Source organism: Triturus cristatus, chromosome 3_1, assembly GCF_964204655.1.
Source record: "Triturus cristatus chromosome 3_1, aTriCri1.1, whole genome shotgun sequence".
Classification (NCBI taxonomy): Eukaryota; Metazoa; Chordata; class Amphibia; order Caudata; family Salamandridae; genus Triturus; species Triturus cristatus.
The window spans coordinates 754,892,904-754,908,171 of record NC_140583.1 but is presented as its reverse complement, the minus strand read 5'-3'; the positions used below and the strand labels follow the sequence as shown (position 1 = coordinate 754,908,171).

The 15,268-nt window shown below is 45.6% G+C and overlaps 1 long non-coding RNA gene across 2 annotated transcripts in view; it reads right to left on the bottom strand.

The window, feature by feature from the left end:
* Positions 1 to 2,967: 2,967 nt before the first annotated feature.
* The window catches only part of LOC146860925 (uncharacterized), a 475,355-nt gene continuing 463,054 nt past the window's right edge, over positions 2,968 to 15,268 (bottom strand). For both annotated transcript variants that reach the window (XR_014978892.1, XR_014978893.1), the window contains 2 exons: positions 8,445 to 8,507; positions 2,968 to 3,433 (listed from right to left, as the gene is read on the bottom strand). This is a non-coding gene — a long non-coding RNA (uncharacterized LOC146860925). The remainder of the gene's footprint in view (positions 3,434 to 8,444; positions 8,508 to 15,268) is intronic.

Sequence of the window (15,268 nt, the reverse complement as noted above, 5' to 3'; positions counted from 1 at the left end):
GTACAACACTTATGGTGCTTTCTCTTCATATTTTATGACTTTTGAACTTTTAGTTGGGTTATGACTCTATGACTATTAAGTTTGCCCTGAACTATGTCATTGGGCTTATACATTACACCTTATTTTTCAGGTGTTGATGACGCTCTCTAATTCTTGGAGCCTGTGTGCCCGACTTCTCAACTTCATAGTCCTCACTGTAGGGCTCTATATGGTGCCCTTTTTCCCTATCACTGTCCTGAGGAAGACCCCCATGTAAGGTGTTAAACGACCTACTGGACATCTTGGGGTCGAAACATCGACACTCTTTTCTCTGTGCTAGTCCCTTGGAACAACAGAAACTTTGAGACTGTGTTTTCCTTTATAGGGTCTAGCTACTGAATTATACAAACATTATATGTATCTTTGGCGGAACAATTAGGCCATAACTGAGTAATTTGTCACTGGAACTGGCCATTATTTGCCTTCACGATTTTCCCCACACTCTTTTTACCCTCACAAGAATCACCTATTTCCCTTTTCTTCTTTTTCCCTGTTCTTCTGGGCACTTAAACATGTATGAATATGAATGGTAATTTTGACATATGTATTCATGTACTTTTTCAATTGAAGTGGTGTGATTAAATAACACTCGCTATTTATTACTGTCATTCATTGTTGTCAATCTCATGTGACTACACATTTTTTATGTATGGTTTGTCTAAATATTGTTTGCTGGGACCATTTGCTATTGAACTGTCAAGCTACCCAGGTCCCAGTACCATTGGGTTTACCCCTTTATGTATAACTACTCACACGTGAGGTTCACAAATCGCTGTGTGGGAGTGGGAGTGCAGCTCCGTCTCAGCCAAATAGCCATGTCTTGTTGTTCCGCATGTAAGCATCCTGGGTGGGAGATTGTTTGATGTTGACTTTCATCTCGTCCATGGCTTTGCTGGCGACATAGGTGGCAGCTCTTCCTCAGCCTCGTGATTTTCTGATCCCGGTCGCGTCTGCAAGAGCAAGGTTGTCAGAGCAGCAGTTCCTCTTGGGGATGTTGATGTTGACTCTCTCGTGGATGTCTTTGTGCCTGATGATGTGTAGTGAATTGTAGCTGTGTGTGAGTAGTTTGAGGGTTACTTTCTCCTTGTCGGTGGTACATTGGATGTTCTGTATGTGTTGCCTCTTGTGTTTGGATCGTGGGTTTCTGAAGACAGGTGTGTCTGCAGCTTTCAGGCTGAGTTAGAACTTGTGTAGTGGCGTTTTGTATATCCCTGCATTGAGTTTGCTGCAGTAGTCCAGTCTGCTGGGGATGAGTGCATTTTTGACAATTTTCATGCATCCTGTGGTTATCCATTGTGATGGGTTAGGTTAGATCAGTAGACAGCTGTAGCACGCAATGGAGTAGATCTGGCATGCCAAACTTGCGTGCATGGTCTGTCAGTGAGGGCAGGCTCACAAGGGCAGACAACCACCAGAGGTTGTCCCATGCGGATGTGGATGGACCGGAGATGAGGAGGTCAGTCTTCTCACAGTTGATCTTTATGCAGAGGTTTGTCTTCCAATATGCTAGTTCTGACATTCATTCCTAGGAGCTGGCTTTTATGTCTTCTGCGTTATTTGTGAGGGGGAGGATGAGCTGTGTGTTGTCTGTGTGGGATGATATGCTTACCCCGTGCTGTCAAGCAATGGCAGTGAGTGGGGATATGTGTATAATGCAAAACGTGTGTCTTAGTGACGCTCCATGTGGTACTCAGCAGTTGTTGCCTGTGGTTTTGGAGATAGGGGTGGGTGATGGTCCCTTGGCTTATTGCGGGGAAGAAGGAGTGGATCCAGGAGAGGGCTGTTCCTCGTATCCCCTTGTGGTGGTGTCTGGCATCTGGGGTGTGGTGTGAGAGGGTGTTTAAGGCTGCATAGAGGTGTAGTAGGATGTGTAGTCCGCAATGTGACACAGGTCAAGTGGCATGCATATGTAATCATTGGCAGCATGGTGTACGTTCTTGGTGCTGTGCTTGATGCCAAAACAAAACTGGGAGTGGTCCATGATGGAGTTCTCTTCAATGTAGCCAGTCAGCTGGGTGTTTATGGGTCTCTCAGTGACTTTGTCCACCATGGGGTGCAGGGAGATGGTCAGATAGTTCGTCTTGTCTGTTGGGTCATACTGCCAATGAGCCAATTTGTTAAACATCGTGACCAGTCTTGACGGTCTTCATGAAGGTGTCTAGGGATGGTGTGCATGTGAGCCTTGCTGTTGGCTCATTCAATGTCTTGGATGCATGCAGAGTTTATTTGCCCCATTTGGCACCATTTCACACCCAATTTACAGCTTAGACACACAGTTCACACCCACTTTTCAGATTTGCACCCAATTTAGGACAAATTTTTCCAAATTGAGCCCCAAATTCACACCCATTTTTCTGCTTGGACACACAGTTCACACCCAACTTTCAGCTTAGACCCACAGTTCACACCCACTTTTCAGATTTGCACCCAATTTAGGACACATTTTTCCAAATTGAGCCCCAAATTCACACCCATTTTTCTGCTTGGACACACAGTTCACACCCACCTTTCAGATTTGAACCACATTCCACATCCACTTCTCAGATTAGTGCCCCATTCCACACCCAATTTTCTGATTTGTCCCCCTTATCATGGCCTTAACAGTTATATTTAACAACGAATTAACCAATTAAATCATTTTTTGGCACTTCAAAACCAATACATTATAAATTATCATGTCAAGTACACCCTGTGAATCATGAATTACATACTATTTGACACAACCATTGATGAGTTGTGTGCCCGATTTTACTCATTGTAAAGTCAGCTTGTGCACGATTGATGCACTATTGCATCTCTGGGATGACGAAACATACATAGCATGATTTTACTTTGGTACTCTTACTTGTAATTATTGTACAATGGTAACATTTCGTAGTGATATACTGATGCAGGAGAGTAACTTGCAGACAGGGTATGTGTGTTGAGGTTGTTTATTGTCACAAACAGTACTTGAGGTTCTTTTCTACATACATGTATTTGCTTTTGTCATTCACAACGTGATATGCTCATGTGAAGAAATTATTTATGATCCTGTCCCTTCAGGCAATTCCAGCAGCAGTGGCTGTGGGGTGTGGGCCACCTCGCTGATCCTAGTCATCATCCTGTTCATTGCCCGGTGCTGCAGGTACCTAGTATCCAGGGGGCATCTGTGCAGACACAAATTTTGTGCAATTCCAACATGCCAGTATTATTTTGTTCACCATTTCTGGGCTGTACAGCAGTTTGCCACCTGTAATATCCAGGCAACGGAAACGTGACTTGAGCACGCCAAATGTACGCTCCACGATACCACGTGTGCGTCGATGTGCAGCATTGTACTGCCTCTGTGCCTGGATGGTGAGGTTTCGTATTGGTGTCATCATCCACGGGCTGAGAGCATATCCTTGATCACCTATGACATGTGAGGGATAGATGGGTACATGATTCATTAGGCATACTATGTTGGCAGTTGTGACAGTTTATTATCTTGTGATTTTAGCAATTTTTAGACTTAGGTTACACATGTGTTGCTTCTGGCTATTTAGCGGCATCAATGCTGAGTACATTGCCTCATTGTTGATCGTCCAACCATCCATTTTGCTTGTGTTTGCTGCACAGTTGCATACGTGTCACTACAAATGTACAAAATGGGAATGAGACCTGCCCAAAAACCACAGACACCAACAGGCAGCCTGGCTCTCCTGACATCTAGCCAGGGCACTGATCCACACTCCTCGCAGTCACCGCCATGTGAATGTTAAAATGACATCGGCCACGCATGACACGGCTCACATTCAGACATGCATCTCATGCTGATGGCAGACCTGTGACACCACACAAGCCAGGCAATTGTATGTTCCGTGAGAAAATGAGGGACAGTCCACAGCCACCTCAGCTGCAGGGCCCACTGGAGACAGTGAAGGTTTGAAAACACCATCACATGACACTACTTCTCCAAATCATTTACACTATGTGGTTTATTTGACCAGATCAGACTGGCCACACACTTCACCAAGCTGATACACATAGCATGGCTCACCTTTGCACACTTCCTAGCATTTGTAATTGTTTAGCATTTGACCTATCTATTTCAACACACAAGTAGTGGCCGAATAGACATCCACTTACTCATCGGGCAACCACATGACACACCATATCACAGGGGTGAGAATAAGAAATATGTGTGGCAGAGTGAGAGAGGAAATGCTACTAAACACCCTCAACAGCAGCACCACCAACACTGCAGTCAACACCAATGGCGCTGTATGGTGGTTTCATGACACATTTTCCGGCCTATGCATGCACATTTGCCCCACAATGCACTTCCTACAATCAAAGTGCATTGTTATAACCTTGGTCACGACAAACCTCTGAATTGACACACTGATTGTACATGTGTGATTACTTATGCAACGTTGGGTCACACTAATAGGTCACCAGCAACAAGAACTGCAACATGATCATCTTCATCAACAATGCGACCACACCGGACTGGGATACCAGTGAGGATCACTTTGATTAGGTACATAGATGGCCAGGTGCTGGGGGTTACTCTACACCATGGGTACTCACATACTTTCTCTCTGGTCCCAAATTTGCAGTGTGGTTTGTGGCAGTGTGCCACATGGGTGGGGGTGGGGTCAGTGGGAAAGGGGGCGGGGCTAGTGAGAAAGGAATCCAACCATGTGGTTGGACACAGGCGCCTGGGGCGGACACCCTCATTCACTGAGCCACCAGACCTGGCATACACACATCTCTCTCTCTCTCTCTCTCTCTCTAGCTCTCTGCCTCCCTCTCTCTGTCTCCCTCCCTCACTCTATCTCTCCCTCCCTTGCTCTATCTCTCCCTCCCTCTGTCTCACTCCCTCTGTCGCCCTCGGTCTCCCTCCCTCTGTCGCCCTCATCCCTCTGTCTCCATACCTCTGTCTCCCTCCCTCTGTCTCTTTCCCTCTCTCTCCCTCTGTCACCCTTTGTCACCTCCCCCCTGGCAGCCTGGGCTGGGACAGCTTCCTAGGCACACACACACAGCCACACCCCAGTACTTCACAGGTCTTTCATGGACCATTTACTTGTTAACGAGTTTTTGTTATATTTCACCTCTTGGCACACATGCATCTCCACTCTGAATATCGCTGGACTCGCACTGCCCCCATGGTGCAGAGTCTCTCGGAGTCTGCGCTGGTGCGGCAGTGTTTGGTGGCACTCTTATAAAATCTGCAGACATGGCACACAGGTACAATGTCTGCAAGATCCGCTGCCCAACAAGAAAGGCTTGCCAGGCTGCTGGCGGCACGTGGGCCATACTATGAGTACCCGTGCTCTACGCAGTGGAGCCTGTATACCTCATCCTCATACACAATACATCAGCATGTTGCATGTAGAGGTGTGCCCATGCATTTTGTGCCCCCCCCAATCAGTACCTAGGCAAAGTATTTACATCCTCCTTCTTGATGGGTCAACATGCTTGTGTTTGTTGGGCATGTGGTGTGTTCAGTTGGTACTTACCCAAAAGAAATGAATTTCCATAAGTGCCATCCTGGAAGCACTGCTTTATGATGCAGTGTTGGAAGATGAATGCATCATGCACACTCCCTGGAAATTTGGCAATGACATTTGTGAACAGTCTGCGGTGGTCCACTATTGCCTGCACATTCATTGAATGGGTGTGCTTCCTGTTGTGGTATATGTGTTCGCTGTTCGCAGGGGGCACAAATGGTACATGTGTGCAGTCAATTGCACCGATCACCTGTGGTAAGCTAGCAATGGCATGGAATCCTTGCTTGATGGCAATCTGCTCCTGCACTGTGTCGGGGAAGTGAAGGTGCTGGGGAATCAGGCTGAGTATGCCATCCAAGACAGTGGGGAGGAAGGTTGAGAAGGCTGCCTGTGATACTCCACGGACTCTGGCTGTTGTTGGTTGGAATGTCCCAGAGGCCAAAAAGTGCAGCGCAGCGAGCAGTTTTGTCTGCGGAGGGATGTTGGTTGTCCGCTGTGTTGGTGGTGTCAACCTGTGGGCAATAAGGGTCAGGATGTGCTGGATGGATGTTCTTTTGAGCCTGTAGTGGGCTATGACTTCCTCTGGCCTTATGACTGTGAGGTAGACACATCTGCGCAGTGCCCGCTACATCGCTGCATGGGTGGTGGTGGTCCTGGGGGTGGTGGCATTGGCGATGGTTGTTATTGTTGCTGCCTTTGTGGGACTCCAATCTGCATGATGACTACCTCCATGGCTTCTGTGGCTGTTCTGGGGAGGCTCGGACCTACTCTCCTTTATATACAGGTGTTAATAACTGGAGTTAGTGGGAGTTAGCATGAGTTTTTTTGTAGCTAAGCGGGTTGCGATATCCTTGATAATAGTGAGAAGCTGTGTTAGCGACTTTTTTCGTGGGATTTCAGTCAGGAACGCCTACTTTGCATGTCATTAGCGTTGATTATCGCTGGCTTGAAAGGCAATTAATTTCCGGTCGCTATTCCTGGAAAAGTAACGCTAACAGGGGTTAGCGATGCCTTGTTGATAGGGGGATAGAATTATCGCCGCTTTATCACCGAAAACTGACGCTCACGTGGCGATAAGTCCCTTGATGATATGCCCCCTAATTTTTCAGGCAGGCGCAAAATTGTGGTTATTACTCACTTCCTCCTTTACTTTATGCCCCCAGGCAGTCGGCAGAGTGGGCAGACTCCTAATGGGGTTACAGGCAATGTCACTGTGCAAGCACAGTCCTGTAAAGTGAAGTCCCTTTATGATTTTATTTGTGCACGTCTTGCAGCACGAACCAGCAACATGTGTGTCGCAGTGTCAAATGGCTTGTGGCCTGGATAAAACTGTTGTTTGTAGAAGGCTGGTACTGTTCTGAGTTCTGCTTCTAATTGCAGCTTTTTTCACCTCTTTCAAAATGCAAGCAGTTTCAATTCAAACCATTTATCAGGACAAAGCCATGTAACTGATGGCTGCATTTGATGGGGTGGGTGATGGAATGATGACATAACATATAGGCTCGCCTCTGGTAGTAAACGTTGGAAATCACAGCCTTGACTTTGTGCATATGGCTCCTGTGACCATGGGGTTAGCAAGTGTGCAGCCTCCATTCTGGCCTGTTGAACACATATAGTAAGATATGGGGCAGTTACGAATGTATTTAAAAAAGTAATGACTACATGTGGACAATAGCTTTATAAACCGTCATGCTTTTTCAAATTTGTTTTAAAATACACCATTTGCCCACTCTTCTTGGGGGAGAACCCCCCCTCAAACCACTCTTATGTCAGTCAGGCTTGCTCACTGGACTGTTAGTACTCCTGTAACGCCTATTGCTTCGGCGACTCTCTCTCCAGCTCTTACACCCACGACGCAGCCGACTGTGATGTTAGTACCTGCTCCCTCTGTGTTCCTCCATTCCCCAACATCACTGAGTAGTGGCACACCGATGTGCTGCCCTGAGGATAGAGAGTGGACGAGACTTAGCCCCTTCGCTGCTAGGCCTTTTACCCCCTTGTGCTAAGCCTTTTTTTGGCTCTTTGGGGTAGTTCGCACTTAGGCCCCTGTAACTGTTTGACCACATAAGGTATACACGCCAAATTTGTGCCCTTTTTTTCCAACATCATGGGGATTCTAAAGGTATGTATAAACCAAGAGGTCCAGGGGTCAGAAACACAACGAATACAAAAGACAATACAATGAAGAATATAGAGACCTAAGTGGTACTTAAACTACTATCAGGACAACAGAGTCCTCATAAAGAGGACATAATCCCATCACCCACCGTAGTGGCATGCTTCATCATATGGGATCTCCTCTTAACCACACCTAGTGTGGCTAAGGAGCTGCTACTCCCTGGATGTATCTAAGGGAGGAGCTCGCGGATGTTTTAACTATACAAAAAGGTTTAGATCTCCTAAAGATCGATGAAGATAGCCTAGTTAAGGTGAAAAAAATAAATCAAGTGCAGTGTAGAAAAAAGTGGTATAAAATTGACTACAGGGAAAGAAAAATTATTTTATTGAAGATTTCCCGGTGTCAATATTAAAAGCAGAGTAATAGCGCGGTCTAAACAAATTTGCGAGCGCGCAAATAATAATCCAAACAAAGGTCTAAATGTTTCAGCCAATCAAGATCGAAGAGTTGTGATCATGGCTTTCTTCAGGACCATACAAAAAACTACTGCATCCAAAACACAGTGCCTCAATCACCAGTGTGTATAAGTGTCACCGAAAATTATATTGAATCAAAACGATACAACCTTGTACCTGAATGTAGATTCTATAGTATAGAGTACTACAGGCCAAGAAGATGGGTACCTCTACACAATGACACAAAAAGGAACATAAAACAAATGTAAAATCTTTTCAGCCAGAAAGCGTGCACCACACAGGTCTATAACCCACATATTCAACCAGTGCCAGACTAATCTTGACAGGTCTTACCCGTGTTAAATCGGGACTGCCGCCTGCCGCTGCTGGTCACAACTCAGGGCGTGAGGCAACGCTCTGTGAAAAAAGGAATAAAAGCAATGTATGGTGGGAGTCAAACGCAGTGATGATGATAAACCCCGCGAATGTATAAACATCTCTTTTTGCTTTTACCAAGCCCTTAAAAAGGGAATCTGAGAAGCCAAGTATCGCTCTGTTATAACGAAGATGTTGATGGCACCTCTAGACCCAACGCAATGACTGATAGATAATACAAAGTTACTGCTCATAGGTCATACACATCAAATAGAATATCCTACAACTAGATATGTGAAGAAATTAATCTCAACAGTTGCGGGAAGAAATTGTCACTATTTGGAGGAATTAAAAACTGAACCACAACTCTGATTATAATATCAGAGACAGTCTCCATCTAACATATCAGCTATAAGTCAAATCGTAACGACCTAACAAACGTTAGAACCTGAAGGGACTCTAATAGCCTCACAATATAGAATGAAAGGAGGCTTTTCTTACCTCTCCGTCATTACCCCGAGCACAAAAGTGCATTTTTCAAAGTTTTTGCAAATTACCATGAAGTTCAACTTCATGGTAATTTGCTCCCCCTATTAGCGAAATCGCTATTTTTTTTACTTTAATGCATTGCATTTAAGGAATCTCAAGTTGGGATTCCTTAAATGCAATCGCAATTTAAGTAATCGCAATTTAGAGATTCCTTAAATTGCGATTTTTGCATATGGGATGATGCATCCCAAATGCAAAAATTCCTTTGATGCATGTGCCTGTATATTCTTCATTGTATTGTCTTTTGTATTAGTTGTGTTTCTGACCCCTGGACCTCTTGGTTTATACATTATTAGTAGGGGGACTTGTCCAGGTTGGTCGTGTGTTTCCCTCGGACCCTATTGCTTACTTGTTTTTCATAAGATTCTAAAGGTACCCAGGGTTTGTGGATTCCCTTAAAGGGGCCCCAGAAATTAGCCAAACTACAGCTACATTTTGTTTTTTGCGGGCAAAATGCGAAAAAAGGGCTACAGATGAAAGCGTCTGTTCTTTTCCCTGCAAATGGTATCAAAAAAGGGATTGTGGTGCTGAAATCACCATCTTCCCAGCTTTCAGGGACGAGCAGACTTTTGTCAGAAAATCAAACATTTTTACACAGTTTTGGCATTTTTCTGGAACATAGCCTATTTTTGCTTCTTTTTGTGCTTTCAACCTCCTTCCAGTTAATGGTAGAAATGGGTATGAAAGCAATAATGGATCCTGGAAAGCTATACATTTCTAAAAAGTAGACCAAATTCTAAATTCAGCAAGGGGTCATTTGTGTAGATCCTAAAAGTTTTCTTTACAGAAACTAACAGTTAAATATAGGAAAAATTGAAAATTAGTTGACAAAAACAGGCATTTGTGTCAACATTTTCACCTATAACTTCTTTCAACTATGACAGCTATTTGAAAGCAATATACCGTTACATCTGCTTGACCTTTCTGGTTGTGGCGATATATAGGACTTGTAGGTTCACCAAGAACCCGACGAACCCAATGCCAATAACTGAGCAGCATCTTGCAATGGTTTTTTATTATGTACCTGGTATATAGGAATTATTCTGGGAAAATGTGTACATGGAAAAATTGGTATGAAAGACACCTATGTATTTCTGAAATGGGAACAAAATATAGAGTTTAGAAACAGTAGATATTTGCGCATTTCTGAAATTGGGAGTACCCATACTAGCATGAGGATTATAGGTCATTATTCAAAATGAATTCTTTGTTACACATTGTCTTTCATTTGAAAGGCAGAAATGCATAAAAAGTCAATAGGTAATAACAGTTCCTCTACAATTCTGTATTACCCTATGTCTCCCGATAAAAATGGTACCTCACTTGTGTGGGTAGGCCTATTGCCCGCGACAGGAAACGGCTCAAAACGCAACGTGGACACACCACATTTTCACAGTGACAGATGTCCCTTTTTTTGCTAAGTGCCAAGCTGTAGTTTTTTAACCCTAGCTCTGCCGGCACCTTGGGAAACCTAGCAAACCTATACATTTTTGAAAACTAGACTCACAGGGGAATCCAGGATGGGGTGACTTGACTTGGTCTCACCAGGTTCTGTTACCCAGAATCCCTTGCAAACCTAAATAATTGTAAAATAAAGAACCTTTTCCTCAGATATTTGTGGTGAAACGTTCTGGATTCTGCATGGATCCACAAAATCACCCCGCGTTCCCCAAAGTCTTCCAAGAAAAACGGTACCTCACTTGTGTGGGTAGACCTAGTGCCCGCGACAGGAAACGGCCCAAAACACAACGTGGACACAACACATTTTCACATTGAAAAATGACCCTTTTTTTACAAAGTGCCTAGCTCTAGTTTCTGAACCCTAGCTCTGCCGGCACCTAGGGAAACTTAGCAAACCTATACATTTATGAAAACTAAACACCCAGGGCTATCCAGAATGGGGTGACTTGACTGGCTCTCACCAGGTTCTGTTACCCAGAATCCCTTGCAAACCTAAGAAATTGTCCAAAAAAACACATTTTCCTCACATTTCTGTGGTGGAAAGTTATGGAATCTGCATGGATCCACAAAATTCCACCCACCCCGTGTTCCCCAAAGTCTTAAAAAAAAAAACAGTACCTCGCTTGTGTGGTTAGGCCTAGTGCTCGAGGCAGGAAATGGCACATAATGCAACGTGGACAAACTACATGTTCACAGTGAAAAATGACCTTTTTTTTGCAAAGTGCCTAGCTGTAGTTTTTGAACCCTGGCTCTGCCGGCACCTAGGGAAACCTAGCAAACCTATACATGTTTGAAAACTAGACACCCAGGGGAATCCAGGATGGGGTGACTTGACTGGATTTCACCAGGTTCTGTTACCCAGAATATCATGCAAACCTAAACTATTGTAAAAAAAAACAAATTTTCCTCATATTTCTGTGGTGGCAAGTTCTGGAATCTGTGTCAATTCACAAAATTCCACCCATCCCACGTTCCCGAAAGTCTTTTGATAAAAATGGTACCTTACTTGCGTGGGTGGATCAAGTTCCCGCAACAGGCAAGGGCCCAAAACCTATTGAGGTGACATCAAAATCACCATTTACAAACCAACCTGGTTTTGCAAAGAGGGTCCCATGTCTTTTTGGCCCAGGGCTCAGCGGCCACCTATGTAAACCTACCAAACCCAGACATTTCTGACAACTAGACACCCGGGGGATTCCAGGGCGGTATTGCTTGCATGGATCCCCCAACATTTTCTTACCCAGAATACCCTGCAAACCTGAAATTTAGTTAAAAAATCACTTTTTTTACACATTTTGTGTGGGAAAGTTGAGGCATCACGGGGCTGACACAAATTTCCTACCACCCAGCATCCCCACAGGTCTCCCAATAAAAATGGTGCCTCACTCTTGTGGGAGGCCCAAGTACCCGCAACAGGCAAGGGCCCAAAACATATTGAGGCGACATAAAAATTGCCGATCACAAAACAACCTGGTTTTGCCAAGGGTGTCACCTGGGTTTTTGGCCCTGTGCTTGGCGGCCACCTAGGGAAACCTACCAAACCCACATTTCTGAAAACGAGACACCCTGGGGATTCCAGGGAGGTATTGCTTGTGTGGATCCCCCAACGTTTTCTTACCCAAAATCCCCTGCAAACCTGAAAAATAGCTGAACAAATCACTTTTTTAACTCATTTTTGTGTGGGAAAGTTGTGGCATCATGGGGCTGATGCATATTTCCTACTACCCAGCGTTCCCCAAGGTCTCCCAATAAAAAAGGTGCCTCACTTGTGTGGGAGGCCCAAGTACCCGCGACAGGCAAGGGCGCAAAACGGATTGAGGCGACATCAAAATTGCCTATCACAAAACAACCTGGTTTTGCCAAGGGGGTCACCTGGGTTTTTGGCCCTGTGCTTGGCGGCCACCTAGGGAAAACTACCAAACCCACACATTTCTGAAAACAAGACACCCTGGGGATTCCAGGGAGGTATTGCTTGTGTGGATCCCCCAACGTTTTCTTACCCAAAATCCCCTGCAAACTTGAAATTTAGCTGAACAAATCACTTTTTTAACTCATTTTTGTGTGGGAAAGTTGTGGCATTAGGGGGCTGATGCATATTTCCTACTACCCAGCGTTCCCTAAGGTCTCCCAATAAAAATGGTGCCTCACTTGTGTGGGAGGCCCAAGTACCCGCAACAGGCAAGGACGCAAAACGGATTGAGGCGACATCAAAATTGCCTATCACAAAACAACCTGGTTTTGCAAGGAGCGGTCACCTGGGTTTTTAGCCCCGTGCTCACCGGCCACCTAGGGAAACCTACCAAACCCACACATTTCTGACAAGTAGACACCCGTTGGATTCCAGGGAGGTATGGCTTGTGTAGATCCACCAACGTTTTTGTACCCAGAATTCCCTGCAAACCTAAAATTTAGCTGAAAAGAATCACTTTTTTCACACATTTCTGTGTGGGAAAGTTGTGGCATCACCGGGCTGACATAAATTTCCTACCACCCAGCGTTCCCCCAGGTCTCCTGATAAAGTTGGTGCCTCACTCGTGTGAGAGGCCCAAGTACCCACGACAGGCAAGGGCCCAAAACGCATTGAGGCGACATCAAAATTGCCTATTGCAAAACGACCTGGTTTTGCAAGGGGGGTCACCTGGGTTTTTGGCCCCATGCTCGGTGCCCACCTAGGGAAACCTACCAAACACACACATTTCTGAAAACTAGACACCTGGGGGAATCCAGGGAGGTATGGCTTGCATGGATTTCCCAACGTTTTCTTACCCAGAATCCCCTGCAAACCTGAAATTTAGCTGAAAAAATCACTTTTTGTCACAAATGTTTGTGTAGGAAAGTTGTGGCATCAACGGGCTGACACAAATTTCCTACCACCCAGCGTTTCCCCAGGTCTCCCAATAAAAATGGTGCCTCACTCGTGCAGGAGGCCCAAGTACCCACGACAGACAAGTGCCCAAAACATATTGAGGCGACATCAAAATTGCCTAGACATATAAAAAAGCCTGCATAATCGCTGCCAACTCGTGGGCTCTCTGCCCCACTGGGGGGGCAAATCAGAAGCTACTGCCCCTATCTTCCTCCTGAGGGGGTGGCAGAAAGACTGTGGGATTTTTTGTGGGGGTCGGGGCATTGGCATGCCCATTCTGCGCAGCCCCCACCCCAAACTTTGGAAAAATAAAAATCCCTGGTGCCTAGTGGGCTTTCTGTCCCCCCCCCCCCGGGAGGCAGATAAGGAGCCATTGCCCCATCTGCCTTCCAGGAGGGCCAGAAAGACTAGCATTTTTCTTTTGGATGGGGGTATTTGAATGACCATTCTGGGCAGCCCCCACCCCTACGTATATATATAAAAAAATATCCCTGGGGCCTAGTGGGATTTCTGTCCTCTCCCCAGGGGGCAGATCAGGGGCTCTTGCCCCAATCTGCCTCCTGGGGAGGGCAGAAAGCCTTATTATTACTTTAGGGGTAGGGTGGGGGCTTTGGCATCCCCATTCTGGGCAGCCCCCACCCCTGGCACATAAAAAAAATCCCTGGTGTCTAGGGTGCTTTCTGCCCCCCTGGGAGGGGCAGATTGGGGGTTACTGCCCCCATCTGCACCCAGGGTGGGCAGAAAGACTGTTAATGTGTAGGGGGGATTTAGGGGCTTTGGCATGCCCATATTGGTACACACCCAGCACCACGTTGTGGAATTGGGTGGTACCTGGGATCATAATAAAGCATGGGACCAGGAGAGGAAGCCTGGTGAGATGCCGAAGGCAGAGATACTTGCTTTGCCTGGCCGAATTGTCACGTATATGCATTCCCTTACTCCACCCTGAAAGATTGATTAGGACAAGCTATCGGCTTGTCGCCAAAAGAAAGATGAGAGTGTGTCTGATTTTTTCACTCGGTTTGAAAGTGTGTTTCTGCATTATAGTGGACAGGACTTCTCGATTGAATGTGGTGCGCGTTTGTTTGTTAGTAGATTTGTTTCAAATTTGCTCCCTGAGATTGCAACACGATTACAGGCTTCTGAGAGTACCTGCTCCACATCTTCTCCTTCTGTTATCTTGAATATGGCGCAGTATTATGAGCACAGGGAAAACGAGAAGGAGAAGGTGGAGAAAAAGCATAAAGAGTTGAAAATTAAGGTGTTGTTGCAACAGGCTTCGCGAGGGAATGGTAGAGGAAGTGGTGGTAAGGCCCGACAGCTTCCCCGTACTGGCAGGAATACTACGCCTGTAGGACCGAACCAGTGTGCAGGCATGTAAGGAGAAAGGACACTGGCGCAGCGAGTGTCTGGTCCTTTTGGACGGTGTCGTGGAGATGGTTGCCAGGACATGGCTCATACAGATGATACATTGCAGGGTCGTACTGATAAGAACCACTTTGATGACTCTCGGGGCAAACAGTACTACCATGATGACTATGATACGGATGAGGTGACCGGGATGTCTTACAGCTAGGACAGCCGGGGACAGGGTGAGGGACTAGTTTTTATATCTGTAGACCAAAGAGGTCCGTATGTTAGTGCGGACGTGCATGGTTCCACTAAGGTGTTTTTGGCAGATAAAGGTGCGACAAATAGTTCTATTTCTCGTTCCTTGGTCCATGGGGCAGCTCTGTCTAGCCATAATAATGTTTCAGTATGTTTTTCTGGTGTACCGGTTGTGAGCCTAATTTCCAAAACCTCTTACGTTGTCTCTTGGTTCTTTCACTGTGGATTCGCTATTCTAGCTGACGTCCAATTGTGGAGAGAATTTGATGGGTTTGGATCTATTGAAGAAATTGCATGCCACAAAAGGATGTCTACATGA